This window comes from Vombatus ursinus, unplaced genomic scaffold, assembly GCF_900497805.2.
Source record: "Vombatus ursinus unplaced genomic scaffold, bare-nosed wombat genome assembly UNPS02006874.1, whole genome shotgun sequence".
Classification (NCBI taxonomy): Eukaryota; Metazoa; Chordata; class Mammalia; order Diprotodontia; family Vombatidae; genus Vombatus; species Vombatus ursinus.
The window spans coordinates 11,337,767-11,348,452 of NW_020946652.1; positions in this window are offsets into that span (position 1 = coordinate 11,337,767).

Sequence of the window (10,686 nt, forward strand, 5' to 3'; positions counted from 1 at the left end):
ACTGACAAATCTTTAGCCATCCTGATTAAAAAGAAGGAAGGAAATTAAATCAACAAAATAGCAAATGAACAAGGTGAAATCACAATAAAACCAGAAGAAATAAAAGAATGATCAGAACCTAGTGTGCATAGTCAACATGCTAATAAAACCAGGAACACAAAAGAAATAGAGGATTACTTTCAAAAATATAAAATGCACAAGTGAACAGGACACCGAGTAGAGGTCTCCAATAATCCAGTAATCTTCGAGAATCAGAAAAAAGGAATGGAACCGGCTGTAAAGGAACTGCTGCTGATGATGATGATGGGGTGGGGGGGACTCTGTCAAACTTAAATTAATGCCCATAGTACCCAAATTATTCTCAGAAATCGAGGAAGAGTGCACCCTCCCAGCTTCCTTTTATGCCCTACTATTTACCCCTGGGAAGGTTGAAATGTAGGAGAGCTACAGACCAGGACCTGGGGGGTCCCAAGTCAGGGAAGCCTGGGACTGTGATCTGGCCCTTAGTGAGCAGAGGGTGAGGTGGTGCCTGTCCAGCTGGGAGGGCCGGGGGAAGTCCAAAGATCTCTATCCTCTGGCCCCTGTGGACCCTGGGCATTGCCCACCAGGACCATCATGCCCCCCAGCAGCTGCCCTCCATGCTGTGTGTGTGGATTTGGCAGGGAGAAGGTGAGTTTGTTGAGGCCACATGGCCTGGCAATCTGGGAAAATACCATTCTAACTCTTAGCCTGAGGGGCAGAAGGGAAACGCCGGTCCAGTTTAGAAAAACCTAGGTTGGGTTCCATTGGGAACACCTTGGTCGTATGATCGTGAGGAAGTCGCTTAGCCTTGCTGAGCCTTGGTTTCCCCATCTGTAAAAGGAGGACACTGGGCCAGGGGATCTCTGAGGTACCAACCCTCAGTCAGTCATTGACATTAAACTGTGAGGGTCCTTTGCCTCCCAGGACTGGGAAGAGCAGAGCTCATGGAGCTCATAGACTGCCCGCTTGGGCTGATTTAATCACCCCTCGCATGTCTGTGTGCACTCAGGCCTCCCTCAGGCCAGCCCCCAGTGGTTGAGGTCTGACGCTGGCATGCAGCTGGCGATTCAGCAGGTAACCGCAGGGGCTGACTTGGCCATCATGGAGGATGGACCCACAGCACAGATGTTCCATGAGGAGGGAGGATGGCCCCCCCAAGATCAGTGGCTCCAGAGAAGGGCTTGAGCTCCTGGTAGCCTTCTGTGCTCGGGCAAACAGGCAGCGACATGAGCATCTTGAGCCAGGCCCCCAAGCCAGTCTGTCTCGAGAGTTTCAGTACCTCTTGGGGTAGGAAAAACAACCAAAAACCCCTAGCCTAGCCTCTTGGAGTAAGGCCTTAGGAAGAGCCAGCTCAGTGCAGGCGACAGGGCTGCTCCTATCAGGCAGGGACAATTTGGAATTGTTTTGGAGAGTGAGGGAGAGGCTGCGATGGATCTGAGTCCATGCCCAGCCCTCCAGTCAATGGAGAATCCCCTTGACAAACAGGGGTATTAATTACAGCCTTCAGTGGTTAAGCAAGAGCAGCAATTACTCGGGGAAAGGTAGCCAGATATGGTTTAGAAAGGAAAATCCTACCCCTGCTAGAGAGTTTAAATGGAGCGTCCCTGCCACCCTGAATACAACCTAAGCAAGCTGGCAGGGACTTGACTTCCATGATCTGTGACTTGTTGAGGTCTGTGCTCTGTCTGGTGGTGGAGACTGTGCCTCATCCGTGTGTTCATCCAGGGCCCCTCTTGTCCACGGCCTCCCCTCTCAAAGCTATCTAGACGATGACCAGAAGATGCCACCCTGCCTCGGCAGGAGAAGAGTCCTCCCCGGGGAGCTCCATATCCCCATGGAACCAAAGATTCCTTCCCGAAAGCAAAGCAGCACCTTGTGACTCCATGGTTGCCTGTTAAACACTCAACAGGTTTTTTCCCCCTCTTTGTAACTTTCTGTAAAAAGTGTTTCCTGATAGCCACCCCCAGACTCTCAGAATACCGTCACGTCCGGGTTATTTTCAGAGCTCGGCAGGCCGTCCATCCAGAAATACAGTTGCTTGCCGAAGTCGATGAACGTACACAGAGGCAGAGCTACCACAGACCAGTCTTTAGTTCAGAAAGTCTGTCCGTGAGCTGAGTTATGTACCTTGACCAGCCAACACCTGTCATACTTTCAAGGTATGATATCACAGTGATATCGAGGGTGCACACCCAGCCTCATTCCCCTGGCCGCTTCCCCACAGATGGGAAGGAAACTCCCTGTTACTATGGTGACCTAAAGAACAGCATGTCTCAGGTGCAGGGCAATACCAGAGAGCTGAATTCCAGACCCTTCTCCATATCGTGGAGCTCACTGTGTCTGCTGCCCAACTCTCAAAGGTGAGCGCTCCGGTGGGAGCTCGGGAGCTCGAGTTTGAAGAGAACCTCGAGCCTGGAGCAGTGGCTGCCACGGGGCCCAGCAAGTGGGGGAGGGCAGCCTCAGAGAGGGCACTACGCAGGTATTGCGGGCAAGTCCTCCCCACTCAACATTGGCCATTACACCAAGAGTCAGATTTCTTCCCAGGATGTTCAGTGATTCTTCCATTTTCTTTGTGCTCTCCTCAGAAGATCCTTTGCTTTCATCCACATTGATTTCCAGTCTTTTTCCGGTTGGGTTGTTTTGTCTTCCACAGCTCCTTCCACCCCTCTGTGCTGCAGGAAACAATAGACTTTTCATTGCTCCCTTGTTTCTGAACTGCCATGTTTCATCCTCATCTTGTCCTCCTCGGTCCCTGTTCGCTAAATACCTGCCATCCCCTTGGTGCCAGCCCTTTGCAGCCATGTCTTTGGTGCCATCCCCCTCAGTGCCATCCCCTCGGTGCCATCCCCCTCAGGGCCATCCCCTTCAGTGCAACCCCTTTGGGGCCATCTCTTTGGTGCCATCCCTTTGATGCCATCCCCTCAGTGCAGTCCCTCTCAGGGCCATCCCCTTTGGTGCCATGCCTTTGGTGCGTCCCCTCGGTGCCTATGGGGACACAGCTGGGGGTCTGGCAATTTCTGTTCTGCTCCATTAATAAACAGAGACAGACGCAAACACTTTCTTATCTCCCCCCTCTGTGCCTTTGCTCACACTCCACCTGCCACCTGCAATGCCCGTTCTCCATTCACCTGCCAAACTCTGCCCATTCCTTAAGCCATTTTAAAGGTGACGGCCACTTCTGCCTACAATGCGGATGGCTGTCATCTCTGTCCCATGTCAGGTCTCTGATTTTGTGTTCTTTCCCAATCCCACCAGAAAGGGTACGAGTTCTGAGCCTTTTGTATCTGCCTCCCCTGAACCTGACATCGACACACAGACACCCACACACCCACAGAACACACACGACACACACACTCAACGTGGGGGGTGTAGAAGGAGCAAGGGAAATATCGTCAGAGGACCTGGGTCCAATTCCTAGCTTGGTCACTGTCTAGGTGATCCTGCCCCCTCTCCTCATTGGTAAAATGGGGCTGATAAGTGCCCATGGTATGTGAATGGAGAAGGGGGCATTGCAGGTGGCAGGCGGAGTGTGAGCAAAGGCACAGAGAGGGGAGATAAGAAAAGGTTTGTGTCTGTCTCTGTCTGTTAATGGGGCAGAACAGAAATTGCCAGACCCCCAGCTGTGTCCCCCAGATCAGAGAGCCCACAGAACCACAGACACAGCAGATCTCAAGGGGCCAGTGTTTGGGATCAATGTCGAAAGTTGTGAAAGATGGGTCACAATACGGAAGCTGTGGACTATGGGATGTCAGTGTGACTGAAAAGAGCATCCCCCACTGCTCTGTGTTTGCATTAAAATGAGGACGCTGAGGCTGGGCGTGGTCTTGCCACATTTCATCTCTGCTGCCACAGCCTCCTGCACACCGGCTCCAGGTGGCCCTCACTCCAAACGAATGTTCTTCAGGGAACCAGTTATGCCGTGATCAGCGCCGGCAAGCGTTCATCCGATTAATGAGAACACACTGACGCGAATTCCCTGCAGCCACGAATGCGAAGGGCTCTGATGCTTTCCTTCACCCCATAAACACGATCATCATTATTCAGATAAGAGCAGAGAAGATGAGTTTGAAGAAAACAACTGCAAGTTTATTGCCTTTCAATTAAGTTTAAATTATACCTCCTGAGTACAGGCTCATTAGGGGTGCAGGAAATGACCATAAGTCCTCACAGAGCGCCAGCTTCTAGAAGACGCCCTTGTGTGCTTTCTCACCATGGCGCCGCTCATCAACGAGACCACGAGGCATCTGGGAAGCCGAAACAGGACTTCCCTTTTGGTCTTTACATTAAGAAGCAACAACGACAACTATATTTGGGGAAATTTGGTTAATAATATTTACACGGCACTCTAAGGCTTACAAAGCATTTTACAAATATTATCCTTACAACAGCCCTGGGAGGTAGGAACTATTATTCTCCCCGTTTTGTAGTTGAGGAAACTGAGGCAGGCAGAGGTGAAGTGACTTGGCCAGGGTCACACAGATAGCAAATGGCCGAGGCTGGATTTGAACTCGGGACTTTCTGACTCCAGGTCCAGTGCTCTATCTCCTGCACCACTTAGCTGCCTAGTTCTAGGACAGCCCCAAAAATGTCCCCTCCCCTGGGACACTGACTCTCTAAGATGCCCCTGGTGTGCCAGACTGGGTGGGTATCCTAGGCAGACTGGCTTTAAGAGAGCAGCATCTCTCCCCTTTAAAAAATGCTCTGGACAGAATGATTCCGGAAGACCGCCTACATCTTATGTCTTCCTCCCTGACCTCAGGACTCTTTGAAGACATCTAGGTGCCAAAGGGACCCTTGCTTCTTACCTTCCCCCCCCCCGTTATGTTAGCACAGCGTCATTGGGCCGATCCTTGCACTTGCTCCAGTCCCCTGTCCTGTTTCTCTCAATTCTTGAGTTTGTATTTCAAAGTCACTCCTTAGTTCTGATTTTTTTTGGGGGGGGGGGGGTAGGCTTCTGATAGGAAGGCTAAAACCCTCTATCTCATTAAAGATCATGTTTTTTTCCCCTCTAAGATTATACTCAGCTTTGCAAAATAAATTATTCTTGGCCGTCAGTCCATCTCCTTTACCTTTTGGAGCATTGTATTCCAAGATCTCCATTCCATTATAGTAGGAGCTGTCAGATCTTGTGCGATCCTGATGGCATTTCCTTGGTACCAGTGATTGTGGTATCTTTTCTCTGACACACGAGGTCAGATATCCCTGGCCTTGACTTTTTTGTGGGGGGTAGATTCATGTTTTGTTTACATTGCCCTCTGGGCAGTTTTTGTTTGTGCTTTCTTGATAGTTTCCAGGCCCTTTTAGAAATCATGGTTTTGGGGGAGGACAGTGTTTTAAATGATCTTTCCTTGATCTCTGCCAGGTCAGTTGTTTTTGAAGTCTGATCTCTTACATCTTCGTTTTTCTCAGCCTTTTGTTTTTTTGCCTATATTTCTGTCTGCCTCATGCAGCCACAGATTTTGATTTGTCTCATTTTCAAGGACTCCGTTTCTTGGGTGAGGTTTGCCACTTTCTCTTCTGAACAGAAAGAAACGATTATTTCTCTCTTGTATTTAATACTCGCTATTGAATTGGGACCAAGGTTTTTTCCCTTCTCCTACTTCTTCATCCAGAAATCAACCAGTGTGGGAAATCTTGGGCAAAGACTTATCCTGGCTAAGATCTAATCAAAGATAAGAAAGAAATTCTAAGTTGAGGCAAATGGATGAATGGGCATGTTGGCCCCCTCATCTCTGGGCGAAAGGATACGGTGACCAGCTCTTCAGATGAGGGACCCAGGAAGGAGGCAGCACCGAGGGGCCAATGTGAGTGGTGTCCAGCGAGTGGGAGCTGCTGGCCCTTGCTGACATTGCCCCACTTTCACTGAGCCCCAGCCCCTCTGCTGCTGTGGTTGTCGCGGAAGCCTCTGCCTGCCTTGAGGGAGGGGTGAGCCAGTCTCCGATCTCTGTCTAGCCCCCTCTCACACCCAGGGGAAAACAAAATGGCAAAAGCCAGGTAGTCACCCAGAGTGGTCAACTCAAAGGATTCAGTGCTCAGAGTGACCATTTCTTCTTCCGCAGAACACTCCGTGCTCCCACCTCACCCCCAGCACAGACAGATCCAGTGCCTTAAAAACCATCCAGCTGTCTTCCTCACTCAGCTTGTCATTCAGGGCCCTGCAGCCCTCCCTCCAGGCTTAGCCTTGACACTTTGGCAGCCGCTACTCAGCGCACTTCCCGGCTTCCTCAGTGACCAGCAAGTCCGGGCAGGCGGGTTAGATGGCAGCTTCTGGGGAGACGCACGTATTGGGACGGCTGAGCCTAACTTTGGCAGAGTGACTCTCAGGGGATACCGAATCCTGAGGAAGATGAGTAGTGAGGATAGCAGCTGTGGCAAGTGAATGCCCCACTGCCCGTGACGGGGTGGGGGGGAGGGAGCCAAAGCAGGGGCATGAGAGGCTCCAGGCAGAGAGCTTGGGAGCCGGCAGGGCCCCGAGGTCTGGACACAAGAGGACCAGACGAGGCAGTGAAGAACAGGGCTCCTGTAGGTGAGGTGACCTTAAGATAGGGCAGGTGTGAGAAAAGCAGAAACCTAGGAGTTTGGGGTGGCATACGGTGACTTGGGGTGAACATTTCTGGTCACTTACATGAATGAATGAGACTTAATTCTCTCCCTTTTGAGACTTGGGTTTCATCGTTTTTGTTACTTTGTTTTATTTTTCTGACGCTGGAAAGTTTGAATAACAAAGAAAGCTATCATAGAGAAGGTGGAGGAAAGGAACTTTCCTAGTGGGATGGGGTTGTGCTAAGAACCCGATTGGGTAATCCACACATTAAAAAAATAAAAAACTGGACCAAGACAAGGGATAGTCATCACCAAAAGAGAGCAAAAGGGGAGAAGGGACCATCTCTGTGGGAGAACTTGGCTTCCCCTGGCATGCTGCCTGGTACTGGTACTGTATTAATTAATAATAATTAATAAAACATAGTAGCTGGCATTATACAGCACCTGCTACATGCTGGGCATTGCTAAGCACTGTTACAAATATTCTCTGATTGGATCCTCATAACAACCCTGGAAGGGAGGTGTTATTATAACTTCCATTTTACAGATGAGGAAACTGAGGCAAGCAGAGTGGAAGTGACTTGCCCAGGGTCACACAGCTAGTAATCCCCTGGGCCACCAGCCTCAAGAGGAGATGGATTCTTACCCTCCCCACCCCCATTCGAGGCCATTAAACAATGGAGGTTCAGATGTGGGGGTCACCTGTTCGGAGGCAGTATCTAAACAGTGGAGGTGAATGGGGGTGAGAGGGGAGAGACGCCAGAAGCTTAGAGGCCCAGGATGGGCTTGAGGGACATCCATCTCTCCTGGTAAGCATCGCCTCTAGGAGTATTTACCAAACAGAATGTCTCCAGATTATTGCCATGGCTGGTATCTGGTGGATTTACTACAGGGGAGTGGGAATCATGGGTTTGCTCCAGCCAGGCCTGTCCATCAATGCAGACGGCCTTGTGCCTAGACCCGTTCCAGGAGCCCTACCAGACCTGTGCCTTAGACTCTTTATATCTCCCAGTCCCAACATTTTCCCAGTGATGACTTTTTCTGGAAGCCTGGAGATTGTCCAGAACCAAGAACCCCTGGAGTTGAAGTCCACCCTCATTCGTGGTTTTGCTAAGGGTTCTGCCCCCTCAGCAAGTGACTGATGGGGCTGCCATAGGAAAATGGTGCCCTGTGGGCTGTCAGGGTCGCTGCTGGCTGGCTGGGCTTCACCGCTGCCATCCAGGAGGGGGAGGCCAATGGGATCCCAGCTTCTGTGCCCCACACTGAAGCCTCCCCAGGCAAGTCTGGCCCACCCATCCCTCAGCCTGCTGATTATGCCGAATGTGCCCCCAGTGTCTCCTGGGTGTTCCGGAGCTGCTCAGGGCTGGTGTTTTGTCTCTGAGCCTCTGGAAGTTAGCGCTGAATAATTTAGTGGCTGGGAATGTTTTCTGAGAACTCACACTCTGGGCTGCTCATTAGCAATCCTAAGCAGAGACATTTTTGAAACACTTCTGCCTGTTACTTTCACAAAATCACCATCATCAGACACGGGTCCCCCCAGGACTAAGGATTCCATGCAACACTTTGACACTGCAGGCTTTTGCAAGCAAACGTCAGCTCCATTTGTATATAGAATTGATGAGGAAGCAGTCATCTCTGAGAAGAAAACTTCCCTCTCCTACCCCATGTCTCTTCCCACCACCACCATCAAGCACCACTGGCCAAGGCCGGTCGGAACCTCCCAGAGTGTCCTGGCCACAGTGTTTAGTGTCAAAGGGGATCTCAGGAAATTGAGGGATCTGTCCATGGTCACACAGCTTACAAATGATGGAACCAGGATTTGCACCCAGGGCACTCCCCATCCACTCTGCCACATCACCTGTTAGAGGAGATCTCCTGATCCTCCATCTGAGGTCGAGAAGGAGACCTTCCCAGTGCCGAGTGCCCCGACTCCCCAGCACCTCATTGTCCAGCTGACCCCACCAGTAACAGCAGCAGCCCCTGAGACACAGGAGGCCGCTGGGCCCAGCAGCCCCATCACCGGCTCTGCCTTGGCACCCTTTCCCTTCAGTCTTTTACAGCGATAGCCCGGCAGTCTGAACAGTCTTGGGAAGGGCAGTGCCCCCTCTCCCCCTGCAGAGTCCCAGCCCTGATTCTAGCCTGGGCCCTGCAGCTATCACTGAGGGGGGAAATTGCCACGGGGAGGACTCCCCCTTCCTTGCTTCGGCCACCACACCTGCTGATGTCAGATGGGCAGGCAAGCCAGGAGTCCTGGGAGCAGCGGCAGCCCTCAGACCAGTGGTCTTCCTCAGCATCCCCTGAGCAGCCTTCGGTGGAGAGGCAGCCTGGGGCCAGTGACAGGTGTGCCTTGTCCCATCTGCCAGCCAGGGCTTGGTCCCTCCACAGAGATCCCGGATTCTTGGGTGGCTCTGGTAGGAGTCATCTCTGTGAAGTGGCTTCTAGCCACCCACCAGACTCCCTGTCCCCAGTCTGGCATGATGTCATTGACTGCTCCAGTCAAGATCCCTTCTTGTGAGTTTGGAAGGAGTTTGAGTGGATGAACCTATGACCTCCTCCCCCTTCCCTTCCCACTCTGAGAGTCATACAATTAGCTAACCAACTGACACTTTATTGATGAATTTTAACCTTGACACTAATTCCCAGAGAGTATCTGCAGGACTGAGCTAGAGGGAAGATGCTGGCAGAGGGAGCAGGTGAGGGATCCTGGTGGTGGGAATGAGGAGGAAGAGGAAATGGGGTGGGGGGAGCAAAGGGGGCGGGTCTGGACCCTGCTTCTTCACCCACTTTCTGGGTTTCTCCTCCTCCCTGTCAGCTGCTTCCCATCCCAAAGGGAACTCTGCTCCCTGATGATCCATTCTTCATCCTCAGGCCTTATTCATTGTTCCTCCTCTTCTCCATCTGCCTCGGTCCAACAAGCTTCCCCTTTGATATAGTTTTCCGTCTCCCCTTTATGTGTTGTGTGTTAGTTACCTTTCTCAGTTGGACTGTAAGCTCCTTGAGGGCAGGGACTGTGGAGATGGAGGAAAACCTCGGACTCTCCAAAGGAGGGTTTGTATTTGTACCCCAAAAATGTAACACATAGTAGGTGCTTAATCAATGTTCTCTCTCTGCCTGTCTCCATCCTCTCTCTCTCTCCCTCCCCCTCTCCCTCTCTCTCTCTCTCTCTCTCCCTCTCTCTCCCTCCCCTTTCCTGCTCCTCCCTTTCTTCCTTCCTCCCTCCTTCCACCCCCATGGTCAAGTCCAAGGTATAGTTACCAACTAAGTGACTCCCGAAAGAGCACCCCCTGAAGAGGTGATCCCCCTTTGCTGGAGATGGCTGAATTTTCAGTAACTATAGGGCCGAGTGTCCATTGTAGATCTTTGTTCTTACATTAGTGTCCTGAGGTCAAGCCCGATGGCAGAGGACCATGGACATGACCCGGCCTCAAAGAGCATCTTGGAGATTCAATTGTTTGTCTCCCTCCAGGTTTCCCTCTATAGAAAGTCATTGGAAAGTGCCTGGAGATCATCTCTGAACGTCACTAGAAGGAGGGGAGCCGGGTGCCAACGCCAGGCATTGCGGTGTGCCCACATGGGCAGGGGGCCAAAGTTTTACTTCCCTCTCTGAGGCTGCAGGGACTAAGTGCCCCCCGAGGGTTTCTGTTTGTTTTATTTCTGAAGGGGCCAGGCAGCAGACACCCCTGGAGGTTTCTCGGGTCTCAGGGAAAAAGTTGGAAATTGGATCCTTTGGGAATAAATGAAGCAAAACATGGCAGCCATTTCTTTGGGGGCTACAGGAGGGTTAGCTCCCCCCCGCTTTTGGTAATAGGGAAAAGGGACTTTTTGGTGGGGAGGCGGGTCAGAGACGCTGTTGGGCTGGGCAGCTGTGAGAGGAAGGGTCCTCCTCCCCATCCCCATCAGCCCCTCAGAAGAGAAGGCTCTGGAGACATCTTGGGATTCCAGACCAGCCCTCTCTTTTTCTTTAGAAAAACCAAGCCAAGCCAAGCCAAACCAAAACAAAACAAAATCTCGGGCTTCTTAAGCTTGTTTTTAACTTCAAATGCTCAGGGTTTAATCTTGTCCCTGCCCTTCCTCAGCCCTGGGGATATTCTTCCTCCGTCGGGGGGGGGGGGGGGGGGGGGG